The sequence below is a fragment of the Lacerta agilis genome, chromosome 13, assembly GCF_009819535.1.
Source record: "Lacerta agilis isolate rLacAgi1 chromosome 13, rLacAgi1.pri, whole genome shotgun sequence".
Classification (NCBI taxonomy): domain Eukaryota; kingdom Metazoa; phylum Chordata; class Lepidosauria; order Squamata; family Lacertidae; genus Lacerta; species Lacerta agilis.
The window spans coordinates 34,938,235-34,956,487 of NC_046324.1; positions in this window are offsets into that span (position 1 = coordinate 34,938,235).

Consider the following 18,253-nt stretch of genomic DNA (forward strand, 5'->3'; position numbering starts at 1 on the left):
TAAGGTGGAGACAATGTTAGAACTCCAATGAAACTGATCAGCACACAGTCCTGGGCAGACAAAATGTGGTGTCCAGTGAAATAATTGAATCTAAGTTAGTACAAACTTCAATGGACCTACTTTGGGCAGGATGAGCACTGGATACCACCCTAAGTATGTATTTGTCCAGCATGTGCTAACAAATGGAAAAGAGGTCCATTGCCCTTGTGCCTGGCTTGTGGGCTTCCCAGGAGCATCAGATTAACCACTGCAAAAAAGATGGACCCCTGGTCCTTATCCAGCAGAGCTCCTCTTAGGTTCTTCAGCATTTCTTTAACCCTCTTGTCAAAAATCAGTGGAACATCGAATTGTTTTAACGTGGCATGATCCAGCCCACCACATTTGCAGAGATAAGAGCTTTCACAAGCAACAGCCCATTTTCTCAGAATCGGATATCAGCTAGGTGAATTTTCTCTGCACGGAGGTGCTGTGATGCTGGTAAAGGGAGCTGGGTGAATCGGCTGCTTCCCGTTCTGCGTCTTGATTCCCCTTGCATAGTGCACACAGCCCAAGATGGCCCAGGGTGTCCTTGGTTTGGAGGCAACAGCAGGCCAGTGAAAAACAGCCCTGTGACTCAGTGCTAAAACACGTTTGTCAGCCTGTCAATCAAATCCCAGTTGCACCTTTGCAGGCCATCTGGTGCTATGTGTTGTGTGCATGGAACAGACGAAGCTCAGCTGCCCTTGCCTATCTCCACCAAGCCTCCAAAGCTACTGTCCCTCATCTTAATATTGGAAGGGATGAGGAGAGCTACTTTACAGAGCACATTCCTTTGTCTGAAGGGCTATCCAGTCCACGTTTGGTTTAAAGCCAAAGAACTTGAAGAAGAGGGACCGTCAAGGGCCTTGAAGTTGTCCATCTTCCATTAGCAGCATGTGGACCACACAGACTGAGCAGGAACCCCCACATCACCTGGCCACAGTCTTCGCCACAAGGGTGAGAGGTATTCCTGTTTAAATTACAGTTCCTATTTCTAAATGTGTCTGTTTGTCTGTATGCCTCATACTCAGCATTGCTTGGGAATTCTGCAAACCAAAAGTAACCAGTGCCGTTCTGAAATAGGTGGTTAGAATCAGTGCAATTTTGAAAGGCTCTGTCCGCCATCTTGATTCAGAATGGAATCAAAATGTAGTGCAGATCCCCCCCCCCCACTTAAATCAAATAAATCAATAAAAATACTTAACTAGCTGAGGTTTTGCCCCCTGCAACATAAATCCTGGCTACGCCCATGCCGCTTATGTCTTTGGTTTTTTTTTAATGCTTTACAGTGTAGTGCCAGTGTGGTGTAGTGGTTAAGAGCGGTAGACTCGTAATCTGGTGAACCGGTTCGCATCTCCGCTCCTCCACATGCAGCTGCTGGGTGACCTTGGGCTAGTCACACTTCTCTGAAGTCTCTCAGCCCCATTCACCTCACAGAGTGTTTGTTGTGGGAGAGGAAGGGAAAGGAGAATGTTAGTCGATTTGAGACTCCTTTGGGTACTGCTAAAGCGGGATATCAAATCCAAACTCCTCCTCCTCCTCCTCCTCCTCCTCCTCCTCTTCTTCTTCTTCTTCTTCTTCTTCTTCTTCTTCTTCTTCTTCTTCTTCTTCTTCTTCTCATGTTTTCATGCATGTGTTAATTTTGTAACCCACCCTGGGAATTGAAAAGTTTTTTTATTTTTATTTTTAAAAATCCCACTAATGAGCAAGTGGGAAAAACCCCCGATGCCTTTAAAGAACCAGCAGGTCACCATCCTCCTCAAATCAAGCACCTTTTGCAATCTTGTCACATTTCAGTAGGGGAAGGATTTGAGTGTGTGTGTTGAGCTCACCCAGAGAATCTGTTGAGAGATCTGAAAAGTGCTGAACTTGGGTTGGATTGCACCCCTCACCGTGTCCTGTTGATGGCTGGGAGCATTGAGCCACAGGGTTGGGGAGCGGGTGCTCCATTTGCTAGGGAGTTACCAAAGCTCCAGCTCCCTCCCAGCTGAGTTTTCCGGCTGAGCAGAGGCAGCAGCCCGCTCACCCATGCTGGGCCTAGTCTCCCTGCCTTGCCTGGGGTGGACACCTAGAGAGACCAGCTCGGCGAGACAGAAGGAGAGGATTTCTGCCTGTCTTAGAGCAACTTGTAATAGATTTTCTGGGCAAAACAGCTTTGCATTCAGGAGGCCTTGTCAGAAGCCATCAGCCTCAGCCGCAGAGGAACAGATGGAGAGTTAATTTTGGGGGGGGGGGGACTTGGGAAATGGGAGGGGGAAGCCCTCTTCAAATTGAGTCTTTATCTGCAAAAGGAGTGACTCTCCTTTTCCTCCTTGTTTCATGTGTTGTTCTGTTACAGAAGTGAAATATCCCAAACTAAGAGATGAGCCCAGAAATTTGGTAGCTTCCATGTTCTCGTGGTCTAGCAAGTGCCTCTTTGCTTACTGTCTTATAGGTGGGGGGAGAAATTAAATAAAGTTTGCCTTTAAAGGCAAATCAACCAAAAGCGCACTTTCTCGGGAAAAATATGTGACCCGAAACACAGCTATCATTTGAAATTTTGCACTTCTCTCAATTTTGCAGTGCAGTTCGCCAGCCATGTAATGTGTACAAAAATGCATGTATTCAGGTGAAGTGTGTCTATAAATGCATGTTCGTGAAAATAACATAAAAATGCATTGTTTGGCAAAATTGCATTCCAAAAACGACCATGTTAGGAGAGATTAAAATGCTGATGAATTTTCATAAGACTTTTTTTTAAAAAAAATGTGGCAAAAGACAATTGAACTTACAAATAGAAAAAAATGAAAACCATAATTAACAAAGTAATCCATTCCTAGCAGCAACCTTAAGAGCTGTAAAAGCCAATAAAAGACCAGGTGCCATAAATCATACAGAGTGGGCACCAGGCTAGCCTCTCTAGGGAGAGCATTCTATGACTGGAGCCACCACCGAAAAGACCCTCACCCTGGTAACCACTTTTGGTAAGGGACCTACATAAAAGCTTCAAAAGATGCTCTCCAGGGCCAGCTACAGGTGAGTAGAAAAGGGATCCTGAGCTGTTTGAGACTTTAAATAGGAATAGGGAACATTTTTTCAGTCCAAGGGCCACATTCCCTTCTGGGCAACCTTCTAAAGGCCACATGCCAGTGGTGGGTGGGGCCAGAGGCAAAAGTGGGAGGAGCAATTAATGTAAACGTTGCCTTTGTACAGTTCACTAGTTTATGCACACAGTCACCCCCGCACTCTCCATCTAGGCAAGAAAGGAGCATTATCTGAGTTCAAGGATTCATTCCAGCCAGGCAAAAGCACTCAAGGAAGGTGCAAAGCAGGGGCAGAGAGGGGTGTGGCCTGGAGAGAATTCCAAGGGCCAGAAAGAGGGACATGTTGGCCCCTCGACCTGAATTTCCCCATCCCTGGCCTGTGGTACCCAAAGCAGCTGAGAGCTCTAAAAGAATCAACTTCTTCATCTGGTGCTTAAGTGTCAGGAGCCAGAGTCAGCAATAAAGCAATAAAGTACCTGGTGTCAGTGATGTTAACTCTTTGGTCAATGAAACGAAACAGCTCAGACCTAGTGGTCGCAGCAACCCTTCCCAGTAGGTCTTGCGCCAATGAGGCAGTTTTGAGGACCAAAGGTCCTCGTCTTTTATTTTTATTTGTTTATTATTCTTATTCTTTGTTGGTTGCTGTAGCTTGCCCACGGCAACCCAAAGAAACAAACCTGTCTTCTTGTCTCCCGTTGCTCCACCCTCTTCATTTTTATTTCTCCTTTAAAGTGGGTTTTTTGTTTGTTTGTTTGCAACAGAGATTTTTAATTCACTTTATTTGTGCAAACCTAAAGTTCCAAGACACGCTTGAATCCCTCCTGTGAAATCCCGACACTCTGGAGGCACCATTAGAGAGGTGCTGACTTAAGAACATAACAAGAGTCCTGCTGGATCAGGCCAATGGCCCATCTGGTCCAGCATCCTGTTCTCCCAATGGCCAACCAGGTGCCTGAGGGAAGCCCACAAGCAGGACCCACACATAAGCGCATTCCTCCCTCCTGTGATTCCCAGCCACTGGTATCCAGAGGCATATGGCCTCTGACAATGGAGACACAGCATAGTATTTGTGGCTAGTAGCCACTGTTAGCCTCATGAATTAGTCCAATTCTCTTTTAAAGCCTCCATTCATTCATTCATTCATTCACACACGCACACACACCTCAGAACCATTTTGTCTCTCCCCTTTCTGTCTTCCTCCCGAATGTTTATCACTCCTCCTGAGAACTTGTGATTCAAATGTGCGTCCTCTTTTTTTTCTTTTCTTCTTTTACAAATTCATGAGCTAATGGCTTTCTACTCCCTCCCTCTTCCTGACCGCCCCCCACCCCTCGGCAAGCAACCACTGGTCAGCCATTGGAGGCTGCTGGTTGCAGGATGGGTCATCTGAGAACACTCCATCTCCCCGCCCGCCCGCCCCTCTTCCCACTTTGCTATGCTGTTGAATGGTGGCCATGGCTGGGGAGCTTGTACCGTTTACCCCATTAACGAAAAGCACCGGGGGTGGAGGGTGTTGGAGAGCTTGGCGGGCATCGCAGGCCCTCTCTGCTTCTTCGCTCGGCCTGCCTAATCTGCTTTGACTAAAATGGGAGCTGCTGGTGAATATTTGATGGCTCCCAACGGGCAGATAGAACATATTGTGCATTTTACAGCACAAATCTCGGCCTAAAGACACCGTGCTGAGGCTGCGAGAGAACCAGGCAGACATTTTCTCTGAGGGAGGTGGGCAGGGAAGGAGTTGTTGTTGGGGGGGGGGAGGAAGGAAGGAAGGAAGGAAGGAAGGAAGGAAGGAAGGAAGGAAGGAAGGAAGGGTTTTGCGATGAGACCAATTTGTCCCTCACAGACATCATGAAACCTAGTCTAAGGTTACCAGATTTTTTTCCCCCAATGAATCCGGGGACACTTTTCAACTTCGATGGATTTTGTATGGAGAGTGATTTGTAAATCGGGGGACTGTCCCTGGGAAACGGGGACATCTGGTAACCTTAACCTAGTCGCTTTCCATTATTCCATGAAGCTGAATGCTCAGAGAGTCAGGACAGATAAAAGAAAGTTCTTAATGCAGTGCATAGTTAAGCTATGGAACTCCCTCCCACAAGAGACATTGATGGCCACCAACCTGGATGGCTTTAAAAGAGGGCTGGGCAAATTCATGGAGGAGAAGGCTGGCAATGGCTACTAGCCAGGGGTGAATAAAATATTGGGGAGGCCCAAGTAAGCCTGTTGTCTTTGTCCATGGAGTTTTCTTGGCAGGGATACTGGAGTGGCTTGCCGGTTCCTTCTCCAGGTGGATCACGTTTGGTCCAAACTCTCCACTATGACCTGTCCATCTTGACCTGTCCATAGCTTCCCTGAGTAATTCAAGCCCCTTCGCCACGACAAGGCAGTGATCCATGAAGGGAGGGCACAAGGAGAAGGGGACGACAGAGGATGAGATGGTTGGACAGTGTTCTCGAAGCGACTAGCATGAGTTTGGCCAAACTGCGAGAGGCAGTGAAGGATAGGCGTGCCTGGCGTGCTGTGGTCCATGGGGTCATGAAGAGTTGGACACGACAGAACGACTGAACAACAACAACAACAAGTAAGCCTGCCCTGCACAAGACGCAGTGCGCACACACCATTTGAATGGCAATGCTCATCAACTTGGGGTTGGGCAGCCCCGTAAATATTTTATTGGGTCTGCTGAAGGGACCTTGACCGCTAGGAGTTAGCTCCTATGCTCCTATGCTTTGCTCTGCCTTCATGAGTGGAGGCAGTAACATGGCTGAATGCCCGTTGCTGGAAACTGCAAAAGGGGAGAGAGTTGTTGTGCGGAGCTCCTGTTTGCAGGCATCTGTCCCATGGGCCTGAAGTTCTCCCCAGTCCAGATGGAATCCTTTAGAAAGGGCACCTAGGGCCCCAGCAGTCACAAGGACGTCACTGCAGTTCATCCCCATAAGTTAAGCAACGGCACACTACAAGAAGTGGAACAAGAGCCTGCTGGATCCAGCATCTTGTTCTCACAGTGGCCAACCAGATGGGAAACTGGCAAAAGTCACAATAAAGCATAACTGTAAAATGAAATGATTTATATCAAATAAAGTAATATTCAACAATCTATTAGAATACAATGGCACACAGTAAAATTAACTCTCAAAACATCGGTGAATAATAATTAAACAGAAATTCATTCTTAACTATTACAACAAATAATTACTGAACTATGATCAATAAAAATAACAGCAAGTCGCACTGGATAAAATACCACAATACATACAAAACCATGTAAAAGGATCAAATTGAGAAACAAAGACACACAATTTATAAAACTTGCTTTTAATCACTAAACTCCTCTTCTCTCTTCCCAGCTGCCTCTGCTGTTCTCTTTTAAAGTTGGTGGCCATCACTGCCTCTTGTGGGGGTGAGTTCCATAGATTAACTATTTGTCTGTCCTGAATCATCCAACATTCAGCTTCATTGGTCCACGAGTTCTAGTGCTACGAGAAAAGGAGAAAAGCTTTTCACACTGCTTGGACTTGTTGGACCCCAACTCCCATCAGCCCCAGCTATCACGGCCCACAGCCAGGGGTGATGGGAACTGTAGTCTGGCAACAGCTGGAGGCCCACGGGTTCCCTGTTCCTGAAGCTGAAAAGGCAGCCTCTCCGCAAACAGGACTTTCCTCTTCAAAGTAGGGCGCGTGGCTACCCAGCTGACCTGCACCCGGTTACAAGGCCTGGCAAGTTTTGCAAGCCTCCCCAGCCCACCTTTCCCTGGGTGTTGTCATGTGGCTTTGTGGAGTAAGCAGAGTGCTTTGCCTGGGGCCCGCCCGGTGTTTGGTGGTTGCAGCTCCATGCCCTTGTCAATAATGCAGATGGCGGCTAATGGGCCTTCGGGGTATGTGCTTCTGAGAGAAACACTGCCAAGCTGCTCCTGTTAAGTTTGGAAATCCTTCCTAACATTTTCCTCTGAAGTCTGCTTTTCTAAAGCTTTAAAGCCAACACTTCTCACCATGTTCTCTAGGGACTGGCTGCACTGCGGGTCTTTTCCTCTTCTTTCTGACATCTCATTAAATGTTTCCCAATGGTCCACATCCCCCCATTTTTAATTTTGTTTGTTGGTCGGTAGGTAGTGTTGCATGCACCCCATTTTCTGAGCGGGGTTCAGTTTCTTTGGAATGAAGGTCACTGGAGACAGTGGGGTCTTTAGGATATGTGGGTTTATTTACACTTATATACAACCTGAGCATAAGGTGGAAGGGCTCACAGCATTCATGCTCCAACAGATCTTACTTCCAAATTACGTTTCTACAGGGTTCCCCATGCCATAGTTTTGGGTTCATCGCAGAGCAAGACAAGCCACTGTGTCTCCAGCTTCCAGCATCCACACAAAACTCAAACACACACCCAGGACCACTTACTCTATAGCTCTCCACCCTAGAATGATATGGCATTCAGCCAGGGGAGGTGGGAAAAGGCCCACCTATTTGTCTCTATGCCAACAGGGCAGCCTCTTTGGACATGTAAATGGTGTTACTAAATGGGCAGCTAAGGCCATTACCTTAAAAAAAGAAACTGGTTTGGCTGGTTCAGCAGATTTCTTCTAATAGATTCTAGCCTTGCAGATACACATCACGAGTTTGGAAGGGACCCACAGGTATCCTGTAGACTGCCCACCTCCAAAACCTGTAACACTATTTTCCAAAGAAGCAAACAACAAAACTGAGCAAGACAAGACAAAACATGAGGATGCACAATCCCTCTCTTCCCCTCCTTTCACAATGTGAGCTACTGGTCGTAATGAAAACGAGTAAGAGGGCATTGACTCATTGCTATTATCATAGAAATACAAGCATTTCTTTCCAAGCCGAACTCTTCCCTATTGGAGTTCCAATACTCCACACAGCTGTGTTTACAAAATATATGGCTGGGAACCAAATAGAGTAAAATGCATTGGGATCAACTAATTTCCTTAAAAGTCTATTATTCTATGTCAGTGGCAAAACAGAGTGTCTAGAATCCTGAGCAAGAAGCACTCCCCCGCTGCAACATTTTATTGCAGCTCCCTGACTTGCTTGGCCTATGCCAGGTTGGACATGTAGGAAATCTTGGCAGGTGTTGCCCAGGATGTAAGGGGCCAGACAAGCTGGTCTAGTCTCAGGCTGGGAGGGGTAGCCTCTTCCTGTCTTGCTAACATTCTCTCCTTCCAAAGCCAGCTCCGTATCCACAGCCCTCTAATGGAGTTTCCAGCCTGCAAGGGCTGCTGCCGGCTGTGTGTCTAATGGATCCCTGTCTGCAAAGATGCTTGAGGGGCAATCTGTCCCTCCTGGCTGGGGTCTGGAGTGCTGGGTTCAACCAGGTACAAAACTTTGCTATCAGTGCTGGGAGTTCTTTAGATACTTCCCAGATGCAAGAACACAAGGGAACAGATGGAACAACCACCGGATATGAAAAAAGGTCAGAGTGTTCTGTTATATACATGTTATTAATTAAAACAATAAGCCAATTTAAAACCATAGTTTAATGTACTGGCTTACTCCGAAGTGATTGACCATGGTTTCCTGGTTTGGGCATGCTGGGACATTGGGGCTAATGCAAGACTTCCTGCTTTGCTGTAAGTTTTCACGAAAGGAGGAACAAATTGGCTTATTGAGTCCAGATATTGATTGTCCAGCATTAGGGTTGCCATATGTCAAAAAGTGAAAATCTGCACACAAAGGTTGTAGAGTTGGAAGGGGTCTGGAAAGTATTCCGATGGTCATCTAGGAACCACAGCTGAAGAATCCCTGACAGGTGGCCATCCAACCTCTGTTTAAGAACCTCTAGTGAAGGAGAGTCCAAGGCAATCCATCCCACTGCAGAACAGAGAGTGGAAGGGTAAATTTTTCATGTTCATTTTCTGCAGTTATATTGTCTTCTAATGTATTAACTCAATGCAAATTAATTTTTAAATGTATTGTATGAATGTGGCTCAAGTCAAAGTTGAGTGGAGGAATTGATTTTAGCAGTGGAACCCACGGGATGACGACGACGACGACGACCCTGTTTTGATGTGGAGGTAGGGTGTCAGAGGTAGGGTGCTGTTAAGGCTTTGTTGTTGTTCAGTCGTTCAGTCGTGTCCGACTCTTCGTGACCCCATGGACCAGAGCACGCCAGGCACGCCTATCCTTCACTGCCTCTCGCAGTTTGGCCAAACTCATGCCAGTCGCTTCGAGAACACTGTCCAACCATCTTATCCTCTGTCGTCCCCTTCTCCTTGTGCCCTCCATCTTTCCCAACATCAGGGTCTTTTCCAGGGAGTCTTCTCTTCTCATGAGGTAGCCAAACCCCTTCATGGATCACTGCCTTGTCATGGCGAAGGGGCTTGAATTACTCAGGGAAGCTATGGACAGGTCAAGATGGACAGGTCATAGTGGAGAGTTTGGACCAAACGTGATCCACTTGGAGTAGGAACCGGCAAGCCACTCCAGTATCCCTGCCAAGAAAACTCCATGGACAAAGACAACAGGCTGTTAAGGCAGGCTTCCTCAAACTTGGCCCTCCAGATGTTTTTGGCCTACAATTTCCATGATCCCTAGCTAGCAGGACCAGTGGTCAGGGATGATGGGAATTGTAGTCTCAAAACATCTGGAGGGCTGAGTTTGAGGAAGCCTGTGTTAAGGGCAGAAGGGTGGGAGACAGGCATTGCTGGCCACTCTGGGGCGCTTGACAGGCCTCCCTAGAGAAAGGAGTTCTGTACCACAGAGACAAAACGACAAGGGTCCTGCTAATCCAGGGAACTCACCGAATGACCTTGGGCCCAGTCCCTGTTTCTCAGCCCTAACCTACCTCACAGGGTTGTTGTGAAGATAAAACAGTGCAGGCAGGGGAAGAGCCCTGTTTGCCACTCTGAGCACCTTGGAGGAAAGGAGAGATATCAATGCAATAAACAAATAGAATCCTCTGTAATGGGAACAAGTATCAACCGACAGCATAAAGGCAAAGAGGCTCTGCAGCGCCGGTTCCTTTGCGGCTCTCCTGAACAGCTGCGGGTGGACGAGAGTCCCTCTGAAGGCCGGAAGCCTCTGAAACTCTCTGAGCTCCTCTGCTCGCAAAGGGAGCTGGGCAGCTCGTCCTGTTTGATCCCTCCTTTTTTTTCAAAGGCCGCCAGGAGAGGAGATGAATGTGGGGCTCCGTCCCTAGCTAAGTGGGGACAGTTGGCAGCGCTGCAGCTGCGCAGCCGAGGCTGTCAAGAGCCGGGCTATCGAATCTGAAAGCAATTAAAGACATCAGCAGCGCTCGCTCCAGGCAGGCTCCAGGCTGCAGGGAAACTGCCACAACGCATCACGCGCTGGTGGATGCTGTCCCCAGGACCCGGAGGCAGCCGGTGTGCTCTCTGCCTCCCACCTGCCTGGCAGGGACGGCTGGGCCTTCCCCAGCAAATCCCCCTTCGCGGCTGGATAAGCGGTCTCCAAAACGGTCTGTCAGAACAATGTTCTGCGGCCTGGCAAAGGCTGGGCTTAGGAGCTCACCAGACAGGGAGAGAGACCTTCTGGCTGTCCACTGTCTCGGATCCAGGCCAACAGAGAAGCCGGCTCTGGATGCTTGTGGGTTTGGCCCCTCTGTCTGTCCATAACCTTCTAAGAAATGCTCCATTTGTGCCCCTAGTTGGAAGCTGGTGGTATTTAAAGCCTAGGAAGTTGAAGCTCATCCATATTGTCGAGTGTGTTTCCCTCCCACACACAGAGTTGCTCAAGTGGTGGGAGGTTCCAGGGGAAATCTTTTATGACAAGAAGAGGGGACCTAAGGCCTCTTGATGTGGCTCCTTCCCACTGAGACACTGGCCATGCTAGCTGGGAACAGGTAGAATCATAGAACTGAAGAGTTGGAAGGGACCCCAAGGGTCATTCAGTTCAATTCCCTGCGATGCAGGAATCTTTCACCCAATGTGGGGCTCAAACCTGCAACCCTGGTGTTAAGAGATTAAGAGCCTCATGCTCTCCCAACTGCATCCCGACAATGTATGGAGAGCTGCAGGTTCTCCGTCTGTGTTTGGCAAGTTCAACTTTGTAATGAGCAGAAAGTACTGGAAATTTAGTGTTGTTTTTATTTTATATGCTGGTTGAGCAGGAAGGACCAGGCAGATTGTGCAAGTTGGTAATGTAGCAGAAAGCCACAGTCATGTCTACGGAATCTGCCTGCCAGCTGTAAAACCTCAGACTTCTGTTGCCTTTACTGCCTGTCCCAATTGTTTCCTTCCATCTTCACCCAGGCTGGTGTGATGTGTCTTGCAGCTAGAAGTCACCAGCCATCAATAGCTGTCAAAGCTCATTTAGCCAAACACCCTTTAGCAACCAAATAGTCATTAAAGCAACATATATAGCTGTGTAGAAACTGCCCTAGAAGTACAGAGTATTGAAAGGTGCAGAAGGTCAGTGGGAGAGCGCTCAGGTTCAATCCCTAGTATCTACAGGTAGTGCTGAAAAAGGCACCCGGCCTGAACCACTGGAGAGCTGCTGCCAGTCTGTGTAGATGATACTGAGCTAGATAAGCCTATGGCTTGACTCAGTATATAAAGTAGCTTCCTGTCGTGTGTTTGTGTGTGTGACCTATATATATAAAGAATTCAAATTCTTACAGAAAAGCTGTAACCATTTTTTGCTGCCCACAGCTAACAGAAGGCAAGCCTCTTTTGGTGTATTCTGGCGTACAGTCTAATGCATAGGGAGGAAACTCATGAAACTCTGCAGATCGGTCAGAGAATTGTAGAGTTGGAAGGGACCCCAGGGGTCATCTGGTCCAACCCCCTGCAATGTGGGAATCTCAGCTAGATCATCCCTGACAGATGCCCATCCAAGCTCTGCTTATCAGACTCCAAGGAAGGAGAGTTCACAACCTCCCAAGGGAGTCCGCTCCACTGTTGAACAGCTCTTACTGTCAGAAAGTTCTTCCTGATGCTTAGTTAGAATCTCCTTTCTCATAAGGCTTGGTTTCCAGACCAGTTGGTCACCTTCCTCTGCACACGTTCCAGCTTGCCAATATCCTGATACCAGTGAACAGGGTGAACTGACCAGTTTCAGGTGGGGTGGAGGTAATAGATGAAGGTAGTAACTTGTATCCTAGACCTGGTGTCCTCTTGACTAGTCGGGGTGGTGGTGGTTTGGCAGTATATTCTGCAATATGATTAGTGGTGGGTCCTCAGCATTATTTGTTGTTCTGTGATGTTTCCCCAGTGTTACTGCGTTATTGTGTGGAGGGGCACTCCCGCAGCATAGCATGACAGAAGGGGCTCAGGGCCTGACTCATAGAATACCCTCTCCTGGGCCCCACCCCCCAAATTTCAGGTGATGGAAGAACTACCAAGAAGAACCATGTCCATCTTCCTGTTAATTCAGAAAAGAGTGGAGCCAAGACCAGAATTAGGTGATTGCCTGACGTTGGTTTGGGTTCCCAATGTCCTCCCCTACTAGCCTCAATGGCCAACAGCCACCACTGACTTATTGTAACACTCAGGGCCGTCTTAACCATTGAGCCTACTGGTGCAAGGCGCCAGGGCGCAATGGCCTGGAGGGCGCCTCCGCCCTCCAGCCCCGCCGGCAGCGCCCGCCAGCAACACCCTCCGGCTGCCCGGTGGAGTGCGGGAGCGCAAGTTGGCTGGCCACGCTGCGCCCTCCGGCTGCCCGGCGGAGCGCGAGTTGGCCGGCTGTGCCGCGCTCTCCAGATGCCTGGTGGAACGCAGGAGCGCGAGTTGGTCAGCTGTGTCCTCTGGCTGCCTGGCGGAGCGCAAGCTGGCTGGCCGCGCCGCGCCCTCCGGCTGCCCGGCAGAGCGCGGGAGCGCGAATCCGTCGGCTGCGCCAGGGCACCTCATATACTTAAGATGGCCCTGGTAACACTCTAGAGGGTATGTAGGGAAAGGGGCAATTTTTTAGATATTTTGGGGACTAAGTCATTTGAGGTTTTAAACACTTGTATGAGCTCCCTTGAAATGGCCTGGAAACGTAACAAAAGCAGGAAAATCATTACACAACAAACCAGAAGAGGAAGTTGAGGGAGGTTGTAGGGGGGAGGGGGGCAATGGGGGTTTATGCATATATTTGAGGTGATAAGATTGTGATGAAGATAAAAAAGTAAAAATCAATAAAAATGAGAGAGAGAGAGAGAGAGAGAGAGAGAGAGAGAGAGAGAGAGAGAGAGAGAGAGAGAGATATGGCCTGGAAACCTTAGTCTCAGTGTTACAAAACTCAGCAAGGAGAAGAATAGAGACAAGATGAGAATTAGGTGATTGCCTGACGTTGGCACAGGTTCCCAGCGTTCTCCCCTACCAGCCTCAATGGCCAACAGCCACCACTGAATTAACAGGAAGATGGACATGGTTTTCCTTTTGCTGTTTCTAAAAAAAGAAAATTCTCTCTCCTGGCATCCTTCTCTTTTGCTCCACTTTCCCTCGGTAAGCCTCCTGAGCTCCCAGCATCCCTTGGGGCTTAGCAGTCCCAGTGTTGCCAAGCGTAGGGTGATCTTGTAATTCCTTGAATCTCCTGTAAACAGAGGCTTCTTCATAGATACTGTAACTTTCCTTGTGTGAATCATGCTTTCATGCCGAAAGCAAATACTTTTAAACTTGACTGCCAGCTATTTCTCTTGCAGGGCTTGCTTTCGTCTTCCTCCCTTGTTTCTCCTCCTCCACCCTCCCACTTCTGGGCCTGGCAACCTCACTGGCAGAAGCAAAACACACCCCCAGAAGTTTCGAACTAAGACTCCCATCAGCACAACCATGCTGGCAAGGGCTGGTGGTAGTTACAGTGCATAACATCTGGAGGGCACCTGGTTGGCTATGGCTGCCCTAAGATGCCTCCCCTCATATGCTGCCCAAACAGGGAGCTGCCATTTAAACCCCAAAGATGTCAGATGAAGGGTCAACTCACCACATTGATTATCCTCACAGTCCTAGCAGGTTCCTTGTGACACAGGGTGGCATTCAGCTAAGTTTTACTCAGAGTAAAATTAATTAGCATGGCTGTTAGGTACATCAATTTTAATAGGCCTACTTTGAGCAAAAATTAGTTGAATACCAAGCTCTCCTCCCCCTGCCCCACTCCTCCTATGCGGCAATAAAAACATGTGGGGATGAATTCAACAGCACACTAAGTTTATTCTTCCATCACTGCAATTTCCAGGGGTGCACGGGGGAGGGGAAGCCCCATATCACAGGACTTCCACTGGTGGGGTTTGTTAGGCGAACCCCACCTTTAATTTTAATCATTTGTTACATTTAAACAACAGCAACAATCCCATGCCCGTCTCCCTACCAGTTTTACCCTCAGAAAAACCGTGGGAAGTGGTTTAAACTGAGAGTGAGAGAGATTCATGGTTGACCAAAGATTTCAACCTGGGTCTCAGTCAAGCCCTCTGTCTGCTGTGGGTGAGATTAAGGTAGTTTCGACTCTGGACTGGCTGTAGCGTGTTGGAAGAGCATCCGAAGGTCCCCGGTTCAATCCCTGGTCTCTCCCAGCCTGAACTCATGCAGAGGGTTCCAAATTCAACCCACAGCATCTCCAAGTAGGACTCAGAATACCCCTTCCTGAGATCCGGGACAGCAGCTGCCAGTCCGTGCAGGAAGTGCTGAGCTAGATGGAACAATGGTCTCAGTCCGAGTCTCTATAAAGCAGCTTCCTATGGTTGGCGGGGGGGGGGGGAACCCCTTACTTCACACTATCTTCTTACATTAGATGTCAACATGTATTGCTTGCCTCTGTGGTGAGCTACCCCAGCTGCATTCTGAGCTGGGCTCTGGCTGTCTGCCTTGAAGTCCTACCCAGTTGGTTCTGCTGATGCTACACTAGCCCAGTGAAACTTCCGGAGAGCAATTCTGTTTAACTCCGCTTCTTCAGCCTCTACTGGCATAAATCCACCAGAGGAATTTAACCAAGGAGCAGGTAAGAGAGATGCCACTGTGCCTTTCACACTCTCGTAATGGAATATCCTCCGCAGGGGCCCCTGTCCCTTCCTTCGGAAGCATATCCTGCCCGGTTCCCTAATTGTTACAGCTGTACAGTGACAAATGTCTCCCCCCCCTCCTTCCAGTCCCTCTAGGAAGATTAACCTGCGGGTCCTTCCTGGAGAAGCCTCAGCTGCCTGACCTGCTATTTGCCCGCCGTGAGTTTGCTCCATGGACAGAACCAACCCCCCTGTCAAATTAGTGAGTCAGAAGACGTAAGAGAGACCACCGCTGCTAATTTGTACATTAACTGGTTCTGACAGAAATATTTCACAAGTGAAAAAACAGAGAAGGAGCCTCAAGTAACTGTTCAGCATCCATACCGCCGACTTCTGCTTAACTGTTTCATGCAGGGTGGACTCAAGGGAGGCAGGAAGGAAACGTTCCCCGCTCTCCTCCACTCACCCACTTGCCACCATCCCAATTCATAGAATTGTAGAGTTGGAAGGCACCCCAGGAGTCATCTAGTCCAACTCCCTGCGATGCAGGAATCCCAACTAAAGCATCCATGACAGATGGCCACCCACCCTCTGCTTAGAAACCTCCAAGGAATGAGAGACTGCCACCTTCCAAAGAAGACTGCTCCACTGTCAAACAGCTCTTACCCTCAGAAAGTTCTTCCTGATGGAGTTGCCTTCCTTCTAACTTGAAGCCATTGATTCGAGTCCCAGCTTCCAGAGCAGGAGAAAACAAGCCTGTTCCCTTTTCCATGTGGCATCCCTTCATATATGGCTATCATATCTCCTCTTTTCCAGGATCAACAGACCCAATTCCTTCAACCATTCCTCATAAGGCTTGGTTATCCCTGGGTTTTCCCAGGGACCCAATTCCTTCAATTCCTTCAGACCCAATTCCTTCAACCATTCCTCATAAGGCTTGGCTATCCCTGGGTTTTCCTATGCTAGCCCCCCCCCCCCAATTTTGGAAAGATGTGGGCCACATGTAATGCCACCCAATAGACCAGGTACAGAAATCATTTTAGAGCAATCCAACTTTAGGTGGGTTTTAGTGATGAAACAGTGTGGAGAGGAACTGCTCTCCATCTGCTGCTACACCTCCTCCTCACCACTTCAATTTTCTGGGGGTTCTAGGTTTACATTTATGTGGGTTCTAATGCTCTGAGATGCAATATTTGGGGAGGGTCTGGAAAGCTTTATTGGCAAGGCCAGAAACTGGAACATAGGGTGCCTGAACATTGGTCCATCTAGCTCTGTATGGTCTATCTTGAATGGTGGTGGCTCTCCAGGGGTTTCAGGAAAGAGTATGGTTAACTCAGAACTAGGGTAGCCAATGTTGTTGTTGGGTTATAGGTCCCATCAGCCAGCATTGTCAGTGTTGAGGTATGATGGGAGTTGTAGTCCAGCAATATCTTGAGGGGGGATGGCATCATCTACCCCTCACTCAGAATTACCACCTTTAGGACCTCACTGTATGGGGAAAATAAGTAGGAAGACCTGTGATGTTATTTACTGGTTAAATGTCACTGCTGCAATCTGGATAAATAATGAGTCTGAATTGAATCGTTCCAGTGCCACTTTTTGTTTGATTTGTTTTTGCATAATGAATCAGTCGTTTAGTTGAATGCACCCATCAGAACCATTTTCAGGCACATGCTTGTGATATCTGAAAAGTGACAGTCCAATGGCCAGTGTCCAACCAAGTAAACTCAGCCCTGGGGTGAAAACTCTGATCAGAACCATAAGAACCCACAATGCGGACCTGAGGCACAAGTCTGGTTGGACAGATGTGCATTGCCTTGTGCCCTGAAGGTCAACAGATTTTGGCTATTAGACCATGGAAAAGGGGGAGGCGAATCTGCAGCTCAGGGACATTGACTGAAAACAACAGGACCCAGACTTGCAACCAACTGCACAGCCATTGATTTGTACAGGTTCACAGGAATGCAGACTTTGAGAAAGTTGCTGGTATAATTGAGACAAAAGGAGGAGAGAAGCATCTGCACTAGATACAGAGAGAAATTGGTTGGGTCAGGCGTGAGGAACATCAAAACCAGGGACTGAATACAGATCCCCCCCCCCCGCTCAGTGGCATAGTGTGGGGAGGGCCACAGGGGCAGTTGCCCTAGGCACAAAATTGCTAGAGGTGCAAAATTTCAATACCTGGTGCTGCCTCAATACAGCTGCACACTTCCATAGCTGGGCTCCATAGAAAACAGCTTCTCCATGCGAACTAGGAAGTGACCTCTCCAGACAATGGAACGACTTTTCTTATCTCTGTAGCTATAGTCTCCTAGGTGATGTGGATGCCTGTGTACTCCGGTCGTTTCCCTCCACGCAGCCCTAAGGACTGGAAACCCATGCTACACCACTGCCCCAGCGCTCTCTCTCTCTCTCTCTCTCTCTCTCTCTCTCTCTCTCTCTCTCTCTCTCTCTCTCTCTCTCTCTCTCTCTCTCCCTTGGGACTCTCTGCAGCCAAGCCATCTTTTCCCAGACCTCACCCCTCACCAGCCCTGCTTTAATGTTTTTGCCCCTCTAGAATGTGCCCTTGAACTCTGGTAATGCCTCTTATTTGACTGGAGGGCAGAGAGGGGTGTGTGTAACATTTACAGTGTGGTGTAGTGGTTAAGAGAGGTGGACTCATAATCTGGTGAACCGGGTTTGCTTCCCCGCTCCTCCATATGCAGCTGCTGGGTGACCTTGGGTTAGTCACACTTCTCTGAAGTCTCTCAGCCTCACTCACCTCACAGAGTGTTTGTTGTGGGGGAGGAAGGGAAAGGAGATTGTTAACTGCTTTGAGATTCTTTAAGGGGAGTGAAAGGTGGGATATCAAATCCAAACTCTTCTTCTTCTTCCTCCGCCCACTTTTGCCTTTGACTCTGCCCACTACTGGCATGTGACACCCCCCCCCAGGGCAGCTCAGAAGGGAATGCGGCCCTTGGGATGAAAAATGTTCTCCACCTGGACACACAAACCAACAGGGACCAGGGCCAAGAGCAACAATATGAATCCTGCTGAATCTGCCTCTTCAGCATCTTTAAATAGCAGACATAGAAGCTAATCAAGGAGCTGTGTGACACTGGCAGGAAGAGAGGATTTGTTAAGCAAGAATTTGGGTGAGGGTCACGGGCATGCCTGCTGCTAAAATCTGTAAAAATGTAATTTGAACTGAAAATTGCTCTTGCAGCATTTGAAAACCCTCTTTCCAAAATCGTGGTTTCTCTTGGTGTACAGTCTCACAATATTTCCCTTTGTACTGAATCATCTCCTATCTTCTCATCGAATCCCTCAGTATCAGGCGTAAC